Below are 16548 nucleotides of genomic sequence, written 5' to 3'. Positions count from 1 at the left end.
TTCCGTCAGGAGGGAGATGTCGCTCAGCAGACTGGTGCTAATATTCTAGACGGGGTGCCACCGCTCCCAGGGTGGATCCTAGCTCTGGGGTGCTGCGACTTCTGGAGGTGAAGGCTACAGAGGCCTATGTTCCCAGTGTCACAGATGTCGGGGTTCCACATTTTGGTAGAACCGAAAGACCTGTGGGGAGTAAGAGTAGTCAGTAGTGAACTTGAGACATGCCTAGAAGTAGCCACCCTGATCATGAGGTGTTAAGGGCCCCCGAAGATTCCACCTTCCAGTTACCTTCCTCCACCGTGGTGACCCTGAAATCCTGGACCAGTTCCTCCTGCAGCCTGTTGAGGTTGAGCAGCTGTTGGACAATGCTGGTCTATAACATGTTTCTTCGTGTCCATGGATTAATTTCAAAAGAGGTGAATACGTAGAATGCAGTTATTTCATGTTTGTCAACCATTTTGCATTCCCAGCTATAATGAATAAAAATTCCTTTTGTCACTATACTGGATTTTGGCCGTTCTAATCGGTAAACAGTGGGATCTCATTTTTTTGATCTGCATTACACTGATGACATAGATCATCTTATTATATATATATTTACCACCTGTATGTCTTCTTTGGTTAGGAGTCCAGATTTTTTTGTCTGTTTATTAAATGTATTATTTATTTTCTTATTGCTGAGTTTTAAGAATTCTTTGTGTATTTTGAATACTATTCCTTAATCTGATATGAGGGCAAAAGAAACTGAGTGGTATAGTTCACAGAAATAAGATTTGTAAGGCAAAGATGACCAGAGGATGGATCTGATCCAACCCCTCTACCAATGGGTAGGACTGACAAACCCAGGGTTTCAAAACCATCAAGGAGATTGTTTTCATGTCAGTCTATATGGACTTTCTTTTATTTTAATGAGTGACGCGGAAGGAATAGAAAGGTTAAATTTTAATATTGAGAAACTATCACCAAATCTACTATTTTGCTCTTTTTTCCTCATATTCAAACTTACTTTGAGGTTGTCATATAGGGACCAAAATTTATGTGGCACATCTAATCATAGAAACTGACATAATGTAAACATCATCTAAATCTATAAACCTTATTTCAAAATCAATTTACATAATATGTAAACAAACAGGTTTTCAATCAAAGTTTAATCAACTTATTCTTAAATATTAATATAAAAATTACATTCCTTCTAATTTGTGTAACTACTGATCAAGAAAACCTTTAATTTACTTTTTGGTTTCAAACCTCATTTATCTTCTTCAAGTAATAGGAAAATACACTACGGTCAAAAATCGTCAATTTATGGAATATTTTTTATTATTTAAGCCTGTTTCAACTTGAAAAAGTACATTTTCAATTTCTATAAAGCTATATAAATTCTTTTTAAAGTTCATTTTAATCTTGAGATTTCAATATGCTTAAAGATATTTTGATCCTTTTATTTGTCAAAAATGTACTAGCCTTTGAAATATTTAAACATTTCTAATTTTCTTTTCTAATATTCTTTCCTAAGTATGCATAGTTTTACCTTAGATATAACTACCACTTGAGATAAGATAACCATAGTAATGATAATGCGACAATGGGGGGGGGGGCCTCCAATATGGCACAAGGGGTTAACACACAGCACTATGAAGCTAGCCACAGCCATTTCAGCACAAGTTCAATCCCTGGCCAGGGAGGTGACCCACATCACGCAGCGGACCTCTCCTAACTCACCTGCTGCTCCCCTCAGCAGTGTATTTCTGTAGATTCACGTGTTCTGTTCCCCACTCTGTCTCTGGTGAATCCTCTCACCCCCAACACCTCTGTCCTGTACCCTAGTTCTTGTATGCATAAATAAATAAGTCTTTGAAAAAAATTAAAGAATGAGAAAATGGACATAAACTGAGTTGGTTCTGGGCAAAATTGGTCTTAAAATAACAATATAAGTAATCTTAATATAAAATATATTACATTAAACATTTCAAAAAAAATCAACAGTTTACAAAACACATAACAATAACTGGCAAAAAGATAATTATCTTTTATAGTAGATACTTAAAAAATAACTTGTTTACCAAACTGCTGATATTCACTCAGCTTAAAATATAATTAGAAACTTGATCTTAGCTTGTTAATAAAGAGTGAGAAACTAAATCTGAGACAACAGGTTTTTTTAATTTATGGAACAATTTTAAAGTGTAATGAAAATCTTTGAAAGGCTTTCCTGTCCCAAATTTACCCACCTAATAAATTCCCTAAGAAGCTATCATAAAGCTTTAGTTGCTTTTGTTTAAGGACAAATTTTTAAAAATCTGTTCAAGGCACATAAGATTGTCAAATATTCCCGGTTATGGCAGATACGAAGGAAAATGTAGTTCGTGGGAGCTAAGATCTTGTGATATAGATATTTAACATTTGTATTTTCCTTTTTGGAAGATAAATGAGATTAGTAGTCTTCACCTCTTACCTGTTATTTGGCATGTATATTTGGCAACCCAAAGTATTCCTATTTCAGAGATAATTATTTGCAAGAAGAAAAAAGAGCATTACCTATTTTTTTTGTTTACACATTCTATATTTAGAAATCATTTCTGCTTGAATTTAATAAAATTTGTGAGATATTTTCATTTTTAATATAAATAAGGCAAAGAAATACTGAATTTCACAATGGATGCACAATTTTTGGTGATAGCAAGATGAGGAAGATATTACCAGTTAACAATAGCCAGAGAAAGTAGCAGTAAAGGAAATTTGCACTACAGATGTGACCCTAATATGAGAGTACAGTTTTTACCTAACAAGGAGAGAGTTGGGAAATGTTTTGATTAACTATTGCTGCATAGTACCAACACAAAACTTAGTGGTTTAAAACAACTATTTTATTATTGTTCAGCTTTATGGTTTTTCTCATCCATGTGATGCTGGAAAACCCTATTGCAAAGTGGAGTTTCAATTAAGATGACTAATTTTCATAGTTTACAGTTGGTGCTGGCAATTAACAAGGGACTCAGCTGGACTCATCCTCAACAGGAGTGTTCTTCTCCTTATAGATTTGGCTTTTGACATTATGGATGCTGGATTTTAAGGGACAAGAAGTAAAAGCCATTGTTGTATCAGTAGTTAAGATTCTCCAGAGTAAGATTTTGAGGATTTGGGGGTACAAGATATTTATTAGTGATTGATACCTCAGTCGGGGGGAAGTAGAAGACCAGGATGAGGCGAGGAAGAAGTCAGACTGATTCAGCTGGTTAACCTGAAGACTTATTACATATTAGGGTGTAAAGGCAGGACAGGCCACAGTGCAGGTTTTCTGATCCCATGCAGACCAGGTAAAGGAGTAGTCAGAGTACTTAGTGGTTTTTTGCAGGTCTTTTATTGGGGTTCACCAGGCATATGGCAGGCAGGGGTGCTGGCAAGTCTTCACTCTATCTGGGCTCTCTGGTGTTCTCTGCTTCTGCTGCTACTCTTCTGCTTCGGCTTCTACTGCTGCTGCTGGCGTCTCCGTGACGCCGCCCTTAAAAGCACAGTCTTAGCTCAGCTGAATCCCATCTACCTATGCCCACATCCTATTCCAGGTGCCCGCCATCAGGCATGCATTCAGGACAAGGATCCATCATCTATCCTGATGGCAGAAGGGCAGAAAAGCCTCATATTTTCTTTACCCTACATAGGGGAAAATGATGAGACCGTTGTACTCTCCCTTTGTTTAGTCCTCAGGAAGGGTGAGATGTCTGATAAGACAAATCTTTATAGCTGAGGCAGATGCAAAAGGAGCTGACACTTGAAGCCTTCTGCTGTCTGCCCCACTGATAAAACAGTAGGTTCTTTTCTAAATGGGAATCTTAGCTACTCATCTCAGCCCTACTGCTTGCAAATTCTCTTAAACCCTGAGTTTTTAGCAAAACAACAATTTCACCATCATTTGTTTGGTCAGGGTCATAAGAGCAACCTATATTAAAAAAAAAAGGGCTGGGATAGGGAATGAACTCTACCACACTCATTATTAAGAATAGCATGTTGTAAAGGCAGGAACGACAATGAGCAGGTTTTCTTGGATCCAGCAGACCAGGTAAAGGAGGAGTCAGAGTCCTCAGTGGTTTTTTTGCAGGTCTTTTATTGGGATTACCAGGTACAAGGAAGGCAGCAAGTCTTCACTCTATCTGGGCTCTCCAGTGTTCTCTGCTTCTCTTTCAGCTTCTGTTCATTCTAGGCCTTTACTGGCGTCCTCATAATGCTGTCCTTAAAAGCCCAGTCTTAGCCCAGGTGAATCCCATCTACCTATGCCCACACCCTAATTCCAGGAATGACACTGAGCAGGTTTTCTAGGATCCAGCAGACCAGGTAAAGGAGGAGTCAGAGTCCTCAGTGGTTTTTTTGCAGGTCTTTTATTGGGATTACCAGGTACAAGGAAGGCAGCAAGTCTTCACTCTATCTGGGCTCTCCAGTGTTCTCTGCTTCTCTCTCGGCTTCTGTTCATTCTAGGCCTTTACTGGCGTCCTCATAATGCCGTCCTTAAAAGCCCAGTCTTAGCCCAGGTGAATCCCATCTACCTATGCCCACACCCTAATTCCAGGTGCCCGCCATCAGGCATGCATTCAGGACCGCAAGGATTCATCATCTATCCTGATGGCGGGAGGGCAGAAAAGCCTGACATTTTTCCTTACCCTACACATGTATATACAGAAAAGGAAAGAATTGAGAAAGGCACTGGAGTCTGCATTCTGGATACAACAATTCAGATACAAAGTGTACTCACCACTTCCAAAGACCTCCAATCCATTATGGCATCAGCTCATATCCAAGAAATTTTTTCATCTGTATTAGCCAGATATAGATAGGGTTGGTTCCTCACTGTGAAGTAAAAAATTAAAAATTCACCAAAAAATCATTATCTACCCTGTACATACCCAAGATATGATAATGACAAAAGGACATGGCAGTCACAATAGGATGTGCTACTCTAAAAGGGACACACTAAAAGGAGACACAGCAGTTACTGTTTCATAGCAATTCTGAAATATAGCAGGGCAGTCACCATTTTCTCTGTCTCTAGAGACAGAGAATATTGCTTAATTAGGCCTCTTTTTGCTCTCAGAATGGTTCTCCATGGCATTGCCTCCTATGTCATCCTTTCTTTTCCAAAAGGAGAGGAATGTATCTGGAGCTAGGCAGTTTTCTTGGTGTCTTGCTCATAGGACATTAGTAAAAGAGGTCTAGTTTTCATTTTGAACTATATCCCTTTTTGTCCAAGCTGTTAAAATTTCTGTTAAAAATCTTGGACTGTCTATGTACCTATACTATTATGTTAAGAAAGACTCTTAAAGATATACTACTCTCTACTTTGATCATAGAAATAGGATGATATAGAGACAATACCTTTAAGATTCTTGACCCCTTATTTCTAGTCAAAAGTTTCTACGAGACACTCCGTTAAGTTTCTTAGAAACTTTATTGTCTAACTGCAAAGGTCAACAAGGTAAACCCCAAAGATTCTTAAAAGGATTGTTGTCTAACTGAGAGAGTCTGAGGGACAAAGCCTTATTCTTTCTGACATTTGAGCAAAGAAAATTTTAACCTCACCCTTGGGACTGATTCTCATGCTATGCAGTGACAGTTTTCCTGGCAGCACTCTAGATTTGATCTTTGCCCCTAGGTTTTAATTTACACTGAAAATATTTTGTGGGCTGCAAGGGTTGGAGATGAGAATAATTTAAGTTCCATTCCAGCAAATCCTGATTTGAAAGTGTGTCTTTTAGGTCAAAGTTTGGTCTACTGTGGCCCACAGGCCCACAGGTCAAATCAAGAATATCACCTTCTTTCATTAACAACTTTTTTTATAGTCGCACAGCCATATCTATTTTCTTACATTTATTGCTTATGTCTACTTTCATGCTACAATTCCAGAGTTGAGTAGTTGCTACAGACACCAGCTTGAAGAAACCAAAATATTTACTATCTGGCCCATTATAGAAAATATACACTGATTTATATTCTAGTACTGCTTGAAAACTGAACAGTCTCTTCTTTAGTTAGTTTCACCCTATTAATGATCATATACACCCAGAAGAAATCAGTTGACAGAACGTTCTGTCTAGAAACCTCCTTAGCCATATCTAATAGTTCATTAGATATATTTTCTGTCTTTCATATTGCCACAAGTCACAGCGTTCTCAAACATTCCGCCTCTACATAACAGGGCCAAAACTTACCAGAAACTCCAGGTTCAAATAACAATCCTGTCTTACCAGCCCCCACTGTCTATATTCTTGAGGGTCTTTTGACCAATACCTATTGGCTAGTCCCAAAACCAGTGGCAAATGTGTTAGGTTTTGTTATAGCAGCACCTCTATTCTAGGTACCAATTTCTCTTGTAGTTATCTGTTGCTGCAAAACAAACCATTCCAAAATGTCATGGTTTAAAATAACAACTACTTAATTATCCTAATGATTCTCTAAGTTAAATTGGGTCAAATGGCCTCTTCCCATGACAATTGGGACTTCAATTATCTGGGAACTCAATTGAACTTAAATGCCTACGATAGTTGCATTTTGGCTTATTTTTTGCTGTGTAATAGATTACTCCAAAATTTAACCACCTAAGACAAAAATATTTGTATTATCACAGTTTTATGGGATTGGGGACTTAGGGCAGCTGAGCTTGGATGTTCTAGCTTAGGATCTCTCCTAAGTCTGCAGTCAAACTGTACACTAAGTTGAATCATCTGAAGTCTGGCATATCCACTTTAAGTGTCTATAGGTGGGCCTTCGTTCCTCACCACCTTTCCTTTGGCTATTGACTGTCCTCATAGCATGACAGCAGGCTTCAGAAGAGCCACCAAAACAAACATAATAGTGCAGTTATAATCTGATCTTGGAGTTTCATATCATCACTTCTGTGGTATTCAATTGGTCATACAAACCAATCCAGTACAGTGTGAGAGAACATTACACATAGATGTGAATAACAGGAAACGACCTTCATTCAATGCCATATTGGAGACTGGCTATGACAATAACTCACTCTCAATTAGTGCTTGATGTAGGTAGTGTACTTCAGTTCTCACTTTTGTAGTTCCTCCATTCGCCCTTTGTTCCTTACATCATGGAGGCTGAGTTCCAGGAGGCAGCAAGTTGAAGCTGACAGTTCCTTCATGCCTGGGATTAGAAGTTCAAGAATGTCCTTTGCTGTAATAGATTTGTAAACGCTAGTCATAGGCTAGCCCAGATTCAAAGAAAGCAGAAATAAGCTCAATCTCTTATTGTGAATAATGGCATGTATGTACAAGGAAGGGAGGGATTCACGCCTAGGAAACATGGGAATGAATACACAGTCTAATTTTTCTCCTGCCCACTAACATATTGCAGGAATTTCCCATCCAGAAACTAGAGGGCAAGTTTGTCCATTGACAAACTGATGTCAGCCTTCTGGGTTATAAAGAGGACTTTGAAGAATAAAAATAAAATTAGAAGGAACAAATAGAAAATACACATTGCACTTCTGAAATACAGGTTAAAATTAATTCTAGTGAAATTGTTTTTCAGCAAAGATTGTTATAATTAAACAAAGTTTTCAATATCTATAAAAATAGCTTAATGAACAGGATAGTGGCTATACCAGTTTCTTCCTATTAAAGGTACAGAAGTCTTTCACCCTGAAAATTGACTCTGTAGTACAAAAGTTGAAAATCATGGAAGTCTGGCAGGCTATTCAAATTTCAATTTCTAGCTGAGAAATGTTTAGAAAAAATATATAGTACTCTTAGCATGAACCCCTAGACATTTATATTAACACAGCTACAGCAAACAGCAACATTTTCTATTTTTCTTTGATTAGTAACCTCATTTGAATTCAGACTTACCTTCCAACTCCCTGCTATAGCAAATCTTAGTCAGCCTTCCAGCCTGCCTAGTCTTAATCTGGAACTACTCTTTGCAGAGACAGGGCCCTATAATTATTTGGCTAGTATTGACTGAGCTTACTTGGAACACAGATGGATTTCCTTGATGTTACATGTGGCCATTTTCTAACTACTACTACTACTAGAGTGCTTCTACCCATTAGATCACACCCCATAGATAGTATTGCTGATCTCAGATCCTACCTGATATTGTCATGCAACTTCAGACATTATATTTTTAGTCACCCACATTGGAGTCAGTTCTCTAACCCCTGTTTCATTCAGACATGACTGAATCACCTCTCTTTACTGACCTGCCTTTGAAGAAAGCATTGCACTAGACTGCTTAGAATTTTAAAAATGCAAAACCGACCATTTAACTGTGCCTTTGACAGTGAAAATATGTTTTCATGACTATTTGAAAAACTAATAGTGTATGGATAGATACCTTTCATTTCAAAAGTTAACACCAAAAGCTAGCAGCATGGCATTCTGACATTCAATGCTAACATCCTAAGTAAGAAGCTTGTATTTTTCTACTCTATTCAAAATATTCTTCCTGTAGATTTGTATCCCTCTGACAGATTTCTTCGTCAAACAAAAATCACCATGAAAGTGTTTTCATAATTTTGTATGTGTTTGAACTTTCTGCTTTCAAAAATTTATCTAATTGCTATCATTTTTTCTCTCTCCACTAAGCTAAATATTTCATATCTTCATTCATAAGCAAGCCAATGATGATCTAGATTGCCAATATTTCCATTACTCAGAAGCTAAGGTATATTTTTAATATATTATTTTCAGTGATAACATCGTTTTAATACAGGATGTGGTACTATTACAGGTACAAGTTGTTTTATAAACATTAATCTTCAGATAAACTGACATTTCCATTGCTATTCCATAAACATAAAAAAGGAAATAAACAAATTGCTCAACATCTCACAAAAATCAAAGCAGAATTAGGATATCATCTACTCCATCTCCATCTATGTCATTAGAAAATCAAAATTTTCTTAAGGTGTTTTATAGGCTACAGATCAAAATGTGACCCCAACTATTTCATGGGCTGTTGTGTGTCTGGATGACCATTATTGCTTTTAAAAAAATACTTTTGCCTGTGAAGTATAGACTATATGGAAAAGAGTATGTAAAATATACAAACAGGTAGCAGTACACTAATAACATGAGCACTTATATATCCATCACCCAGGTTAAGACCTTAGGACATTACCAGATAAAAGTCTTGTATTGTGGTTCCTTGAGTACATTTCTCTTTCTCTTCTATTATCCAGAGAAAACTACTATCCCGGACTCTGTACGAATTATTTTCTAGGTTGCTTTTAGATTTTTACAACCTATGCATGAATTCATATACAATATACAACTTCCATGAACTCGTCATACTTTGCATTTTACAAGGAGAATTTTAATGTATCTACTCTGAGATGCTTCTTACACTAAACTTTGAGATTTATCTATGTTGACATGTTTGCTTATGTTTCATTAATTTTCTCTGCTTTCAAAGATGCCACTATATGAATATACCACCGTTTATTCTTTTATAGTTGATAGATAGTCCATTTCTCCCCCTTTTTTTAATGCTACAACTGTTATGTTCTTGTAAAACATACTTCTATGTGGCATTTTTTTTTGCAAAGAGTGTGCCAACAGGGCAAATACCAGCTGCTGGAATTACTAGCTAATAATTACAGGCATATTCAGCTCTACTTCATAGTGCTATACCAATCACAATGGACTTCACGATCCTCCAAAATCTTAGTCATTAAAACATCAAAGCTTTATTTGTTGTTCACATTCTGTTCTCATTTAGATGTGGGGTTAGTTAAGAAGATTTTCTTTCCACATCATCTTCCTTTAGGGGATGTTACCAGTCACCATGAAAAATGGTGAAGAACTTTTTGGTTAATCACTTACAGCTCTCAAAGACTCTTATTTGGAGGTGATTCTGGTCACATAGCCACACAAAACTTAAAAGAGGTGATACAATTTTAACATATGCCCTGGAGAAGAATAAGAAACAGCATTGAACAACCTGAAGTTCTACTAATGAAGACTACGAACTATTTTCAAAATGATGGCTTCAATTTACACTTCTACAAGAGAGGAGTAGTACTCTGTTGCTTCCTATCCTGCCAAATCAGATATTGTCAGACACTAGGATTTAAAATCTGATGAATAATATCTACCTCACTCTGCTTTTAATTTACATCTTTGTGATTAATAATGAGATTGAGCATGTTTTCTAAGTGTGTAAATGCTTATAAAATTCTCTTTTGTCAAATTACTTTTGTTATTTTACCCATTTATGTATTAAATAGTTCAAATTGTTTAAATAGTATTTACATATTCTAAATACCAATCCTTTATTGGTTTTACTTTTTTTTTCAAAAAATATTTTCTCAAACTCCGTGACTTGTGTTTTCATTCTCCTTAAAGTGTGTTTTTATAAAATTTTAAAAATATTTTGAGTCAATTAGATGAATAAAATCAGTCAATTTTATTGTTATATTTTTTCATGTCTTATTTAGGAACTTTAATGCTACCTGAAGAAATAAAGATATTCTCCTACACTATCTTCTAGATGTTTATCATTTTATTTCTCATCAATATGTCTTTAATATCCTTAAAATTGATTTTATCACATACAGTGTAATATAATGCACCATTTTTACTTTGTTACTTCCATATGTATAGTTGTTTATGAATCAGGATAAATTATGGGTGGATTTCAGTAAGAGGAAGGGATTTCCCCCCCACCCCCCAGGGACATTTGACAATGCCTGGAGACAATTATGTTTGTCACAGTGGGAAGGAGCGTGCTTCTAGCACGTGCTTCTAGTGTGCTTCTAGCATAGAGTAGAAAGGCAAGGAATGCTGATTTTAAAAAATCCTAAAATTCATAAGGCAGTTTGCCGAAGGTAGTAGAGGAGACTTTAATGTACTCACTTGTTAGTTGTGCCTCATTTTCTGACAAAAGGGGTTAAAAAGGAAGGTGGTCAAACTGGAGAATGAGGGCCCTCCCTGGTGGCACAAGAGGTTAAGATGCAACCTATGCAGCTATCTGCAGCCTCTGCAACATGAGTTCAATCCCTGGCCAGGGAGCTACCCACATAGCACAGCAGACCTCTCCTGACTTGCCCACTGCTCCCCTCAGCAGTGTATTTCAGTCAGTCTGTCTGCCTGTTGTGCTCTCCACTCTGTCTCTGGTAGATCCTCTCAACCTCCACACCTCTCTGACCTGTACCCCAGTTATTGTATTCATAAATTTAAAAAAAATCTTTAAAAAAAAAACTTGAAAAAATTTAAAAATTTTAAAAAACCTGGAGAATGAGGAATTAGAGGAAGGAAGGAAGTCAAATGGGCAACAAGGTGGGTATTGTTAAAATATAAACTGAGGTAAATTAAATTTTTTAAGTTTATTTAAGCAAAATCAATTGAAAGTAGGTAGCTTCCAATCTAGCAGATGGAAAGAAGATGGAGTTGTACAAAATGAAAGAATGGAAGACTTATAGGCAGAAGGGAACAGGAACAACGAAGTTATACCAGACAAAACGTGGGCTATTTCTTTATTTTTCTTTAGAAAAGTAACCGTAACCCTAATCCTAACCCTTTAAAGGGTGTTCTAACAGGTGCTGCTCAGCCAATTCCTGACTGACAAGTTTAAGATTATATTTCTGCAAAAGTAGGTAATCTACATTAGACTCACCCACCCTGGGCTAGGGCTGGGGTGGTGGGGGCAGTTGCTGATGTAGGATTTAACATAAATGACTCTGTTTGGGGTCTGTTGTCTTGTTTTAAATATTGTTAAGAATAGGAATGAGAAGGACCCAAACACACAAAGAGGAAAGCAATGGACATTTTGTTTAATCCTTTTATATGCGAAAAGCAAGAGTCAATTCACCTTTTCTCATAGGTGAAGTGGTAGCTTTGGGAATATTATTGGGGACAGGCTTTGAATATAAAGACTGGGAGTTTTGTAATTGTGTTTAAGCACAATTAATACCGATGAATCTTACAGCTGTTTCATTGTCCTCTTTTAAAGGGTCCTGAGGTGATATACACTTAACTAATAGTGACAGGTATATGTTACAATGTAATCTCCATAAAAAGGGAAGGCTCTAAGTTCCCTGCCCCATATAATGAAGGGTGGAGCTGAGCAGTGAGTCTCTAATTAGAAAAGTGTTTGGAGAGAAGACTGGGACACAGAGGGAAGACAGGAGGCAATGGAGCAGAGACATGTGAAAAAGGGCACACATGCTTCTCATTTTTTGATTTGCACCAGGGATTTGGGGGACATGGAAGGAGATAGTTGGAAGAAACGTGGTTGAGACCCCCATGGAAGGCTAATGATGACAGCTTTTACCTGGATTTCTGCTCTGAGTTTGCTCCTTTCATTCCAGACTTGCCTGACCCCTTCCGCCCCTTTCCTGCGGCTACCTGCCAGAAGGTTCCTTAGACTTGTGGCAAGATTTTGGAACTCAGTGGCCCTACTTTGGTTATCCCTATTTAACTGAGAAGTTACCCTCAAGAGAATGGGTAACATGGGTGTTTCACTGGAAAACTATTATCCTCTCTTCTCTATGTACACTATTATATTAAAATTCCTTCGCCCTAAGAGTATGCTTTGTCTTTATTTGGCAGGTGGCAGAATCCATTTACAGAATGCAAGTTTGGGGGATGTGGGTGTGCCTAAGTCTACACACTAAATGTATAAATGGTTAGTGATTAGAAAATCTATAAAGTATGTTAGGAGTTAGTTTACATGACTATCCCCAAGTTTTACGACTTTTCACATACATGCAATGATTTAATGCTTCTTACTATGTATTGACAATAACTTTTATGTTTGAAATTTAAATTTAGGTTGTGTACTAAACACACTAAAAATATTTTTAAACTTCCTCTTGTTTTAACTACAAAAGTAATCACATCTCTGTGTGAATATATTTTCTCATTCTACATGGACGGCAGAACAATAGCAAACAGTACTAAATCTATCAGTTTAGCAAATGTGGAGGCTTATGTAGATTTAGCTTTAAAGTATTAAGGTATTTTTAAGATATTAAGATGCACAGATTTAGAAATAGAGAAATAAGTGTTCCACATCATAATACAACTGATTTAAATGTAGCATAAACCTTCTGAGTTTGACTCCTGCATACTTTGCATCTGTCTTCATTACAGTACACCTCAAACCTCTGAGTCCTCACATCGTATGGATGAAATCAATAGGTAATTAAATAGTTGCAGTGATTCATTTAAAAATATTTGTTAGGCTCATATTCTAGCCATGTATTGTGCTGAGAAAGGAAAAAGCAATGATGACCTAGCCAGACAAGCCCTAGTACTTTGGATTTCATAATCTGTCAGTGCAAATTATTTAAATTCATCTGTATAAATTTAAAGATCTAATTGGCTTTATTGAAAGATTCATGAAATCTGGCAGCATCACATCTCACAAATAGAAAGAAAACATGAGGAGTTGTACAAGATCTAAAGGTTTTATAATAAAGTCAGAAAGGAGTGGGATGGGATTCTTAAAAGAAAAGAAAGACTATTTCAAGCAAAGTCACCATCCTTTAGCAAAACGCAGAGTGGGTTGGCAAGGGATCTTAATGCCAATTGTCTCACTAATTAATACTGGCCAGGAAATTCCATATTAATTGTTTTAAAATTCCACTTTTGTGGGGTGCTGAAACTGCAATAAGTTTAGTTATTTTGTGTTGGCGGAATTAGGCATTAATGGGCCGTATTTGGGGCATGTTGTTTCTTTTATAACAAATGAATTTAAATATCTAGCATATTTTCTGTGAAGCATTCTAAAACTACTTGAACTGCCTCTTCTGACCAGGTTGATGTCACTTTTTGATGGCATTTTTTCTGAACTTAGCTGCAAGAAGAAAACAGCTTTATAGGATATGAAAGTGAAGGGATTTTCACATTTGCATATCTGATTTGAAATATCTCAAGATATCTCTCTATCTCCAGCATCACCATCAAATCCTCAAAATAAAACAGAATAACCAAACAAACAATGAACTTCAGAACAGCTAAATGTCTGTGGCAAACTACTTATTCAGGAGATGAGGAAATAGATGTTACAAAATCAAACAAATGTTATTTTGGAACTTTAGGATAATTTAACTCCAAAAAGCATGGGATATCTACCTTAAGGTCTCTTTATTTCCTTTCCTTCATAAACTTTAATGAGTACATTGTTTCCTATTCTCTACTGTTCACCTGAGACTTCTTGGTGGAAAGAGGACAAACATGACTGAGGCATAAAGATAATTTCCTGCTTCAGTTTGTTCCAGATTTCTTTCAGAATTAAATATATTCTAGGAAGAGAGGGAAAAAAGGAAAAGAAAGATAATCCCATTTGTAAGTAAAATGTTTACTAGTCCTCTAAGTACTTTTATCTTATGCTAATTGGTTATTGTGCAATAGTTTGCAAACTATGTACCTCCTAGTATTTTGCAGAAGAACCTCTGGGATTCTACATATATTGGATTTGAATTTTTTTTTTTAGCTTTTAAATATATCTTTATCATTTCGTGGTCATGCTAAGAAAGTATGTCATACACCAAATTTTACGACATTGGATATCAGCAATACTTGCATTTATGTTGCCACATTAACTTTAGGGGTGGTACTTTTGTAAAAAGTTCTTCTTGGGATTTTTTAATTATAACTTTATAAAACTATAATGTATAAAATTATAAATTTTGTAAAGAATTTAAAATTAGGCAGAAAGGATGTATTTTTAAAAAATCTATGACTAGTTGCAAATTGTCTTTGTAAATCAGGATTTTATGGACTGTACCACCAACACAATAAATAAATCAGATGCTAAAACTGTTATTTATAACCTCTAATTTCAAATTATTGTGTAATGAAATGGTTTAATTTTTCTCCATAATTAATTTGAAAATAAATGTTATAAATTTAAATTCCTATAGTAAATTTATGTTAACAAAAGATTCCTTCATTCCATTTCATAAAAAAATTATTTTAAAATATTTATTTTTAATAATTTTTTGATTTGTCATTTTATTGATTTATTGATTTATGAAATTTTATAATTGAGAAATACAGCTTCACACTTTGATATGTGTATATGTTTAAATGACCCACCTCCAAAGATCTAGTGCTATGACAGTACCCAGTCAACCCCCATTACCTACCGAACCACGCACATGCTTTCACTTCCCCTCTAGTAACCACCATATTTTCAGAGTTTATCTGAGAGTTATTTTTGCTGGATTTGCCAGTTTGTTTGCTTTGATTATTTACATTCCCCATGTGAATAAAACCATCCAGTAATTGTAACTGTCTGACTTATTTCACTTAGCATAATTACCTCAACCTCCATTCATTATGTCACAAAAGGCAGATTTCATCTTTTTAAGTAGGTTGAGTGGTATTCCATGAGCATATATTGTATAATGTCTTACCCAGGCATCTACCGATGGGCATTTAGGTTGATTCCATGTCTTGGCTGTTGCATATAGTGCTGCTATGAACCCATAGGTGTGTACATTTTTGAATCAGTGTTATCAGTCTTCAGAAAATTACCTAGGAGGAGTATTACTAGATCATGTATTTCTATTTTTAGTTTTTAAAATGAATCTCCACACCATTTTCCACAGAGGTTGCACCAATATCCAATCTCCCCAACACTGTGTTCCTTTTTCTCCCACACCTTTGCCAACACTTGCTGTTTCCAGTCATTTTGATATAGGCAGTTCTCAAACAGGGGGATATCTCATCATGTTTTTTTACTTACATTTCTCTTATAATAAATGATGTTGAACCTTTTTTCATGTACCTGTGGGCTACCTGTATGTCTTTTTTGGAGAAATATATTTTCAGGTATTTTGCAATGTTTTGATTGGGCTGTTTTGTTGTTGTTGTTGAGATGTATGAGTTCTATGTATAGTTGAAATTAATCCCTTGTGGGATATATGATGTACAAATATCTTCTCCCAGTCAGTAGGTTGCTTTTTGTTTTTGTGGTGTTTTCCTTAGCTATACAAACACTTTTTTTTTTTAATTTGATGCAGTCCCCTTTGTTTATTTTTGCTTTTGTTTCCCTTGTCAAAGGAGTTATTTCATTTCCCAAATATATCGCTGAGGTAGATGCCCAGGAATGTGATGCCTATATTTCTTTCTACATATTTTAAGGTTTCAGGACTCGCACCTAAGTTTTGTTTTTTGTTTTTTGTTTTTTAAGATTTATCTATTTATTTATACAAGCACTGGGTATAGTCAGAAGTGCAGGAGGGTGAGAGACTTCATCAGAGCCAGTGGGGAGCAGAACAGGCAGAAGGACCGAAGTACACTGCTGAGGGGAGAGTGGGTACTGCAGGAGAGGTCTGCGCGCCATGTGGGACCCAAGCCAGTGGCCGGGGATGGAACCGGCGCTGCAGAGGCTGTGGGCATCTTCGCAGCCCAGCGCATAAATGCTGCGCCACTGGAGAGGCCCCTTGCACCTAAGTTTTTAATCCATTTTGAACTAATTTTTGCGTATGGTGTTAAATAATAGCCCAGGTTTTGTTTTGTTTTTTGCGTGAGGCTATCCAGGTTTCCAGTACCATTTGTTAAAGAGTTTCCTTTCTCTATTGTATGGTCTTTGCTA

General features: G+C 36.3%; 1 long non-coding RNA gene across 3 annotated transcripts in view; it reads right to left on the bottom strand.

The window, feature by feature from the left end:
* Positions 1-16548, bottom strand: part of LOC119238980 (uncharacterized) — a 511870-nt gene that overhangs the window by 485584 nt on the left and 9738 nt on the right. For all 3 annotated transcript variants that reach the window (XR_008549721.1, XR_008549720.1, XR_005123719.2), the window contains 5 exons: positions 14079-14248; positions 9825-9910; positions 7010-7173; positions 4745-4839; positions 286-467 (listed from right to left, as the gene is read on the bottom strand). This is a non-coding gene — a long non-coding RNA (uncharacterized LOC119238980). The remainder of the gene's footprint in view (positions 1-285; positions 468-4744; positions 4840-7009; positions 7174-9824; positions 9911-14078; positions 14249-16548) is intronic.

The sequence above is a fragment of the Talpa occidentalis genome, unplaced genomic scaffold (assembly GCF_014898055.3).
Source record: "Talpa occidentalis isolate TD23 unplaced genomic scaffold, MPIMG_talOcc4v2.1 talOcc4.11, whole genome shotgun sequence".
NCBI classification, from domain to species: domain Eukaryota; kingdom Metazoa; phylum Chordata; class Mammalia; order Eulipotyphla; family Talpidae; genus Talpa; species Talpa occidentalis.
This window is presented reverse-complemented; position numbering and strand designations above follow the sequence as displayed.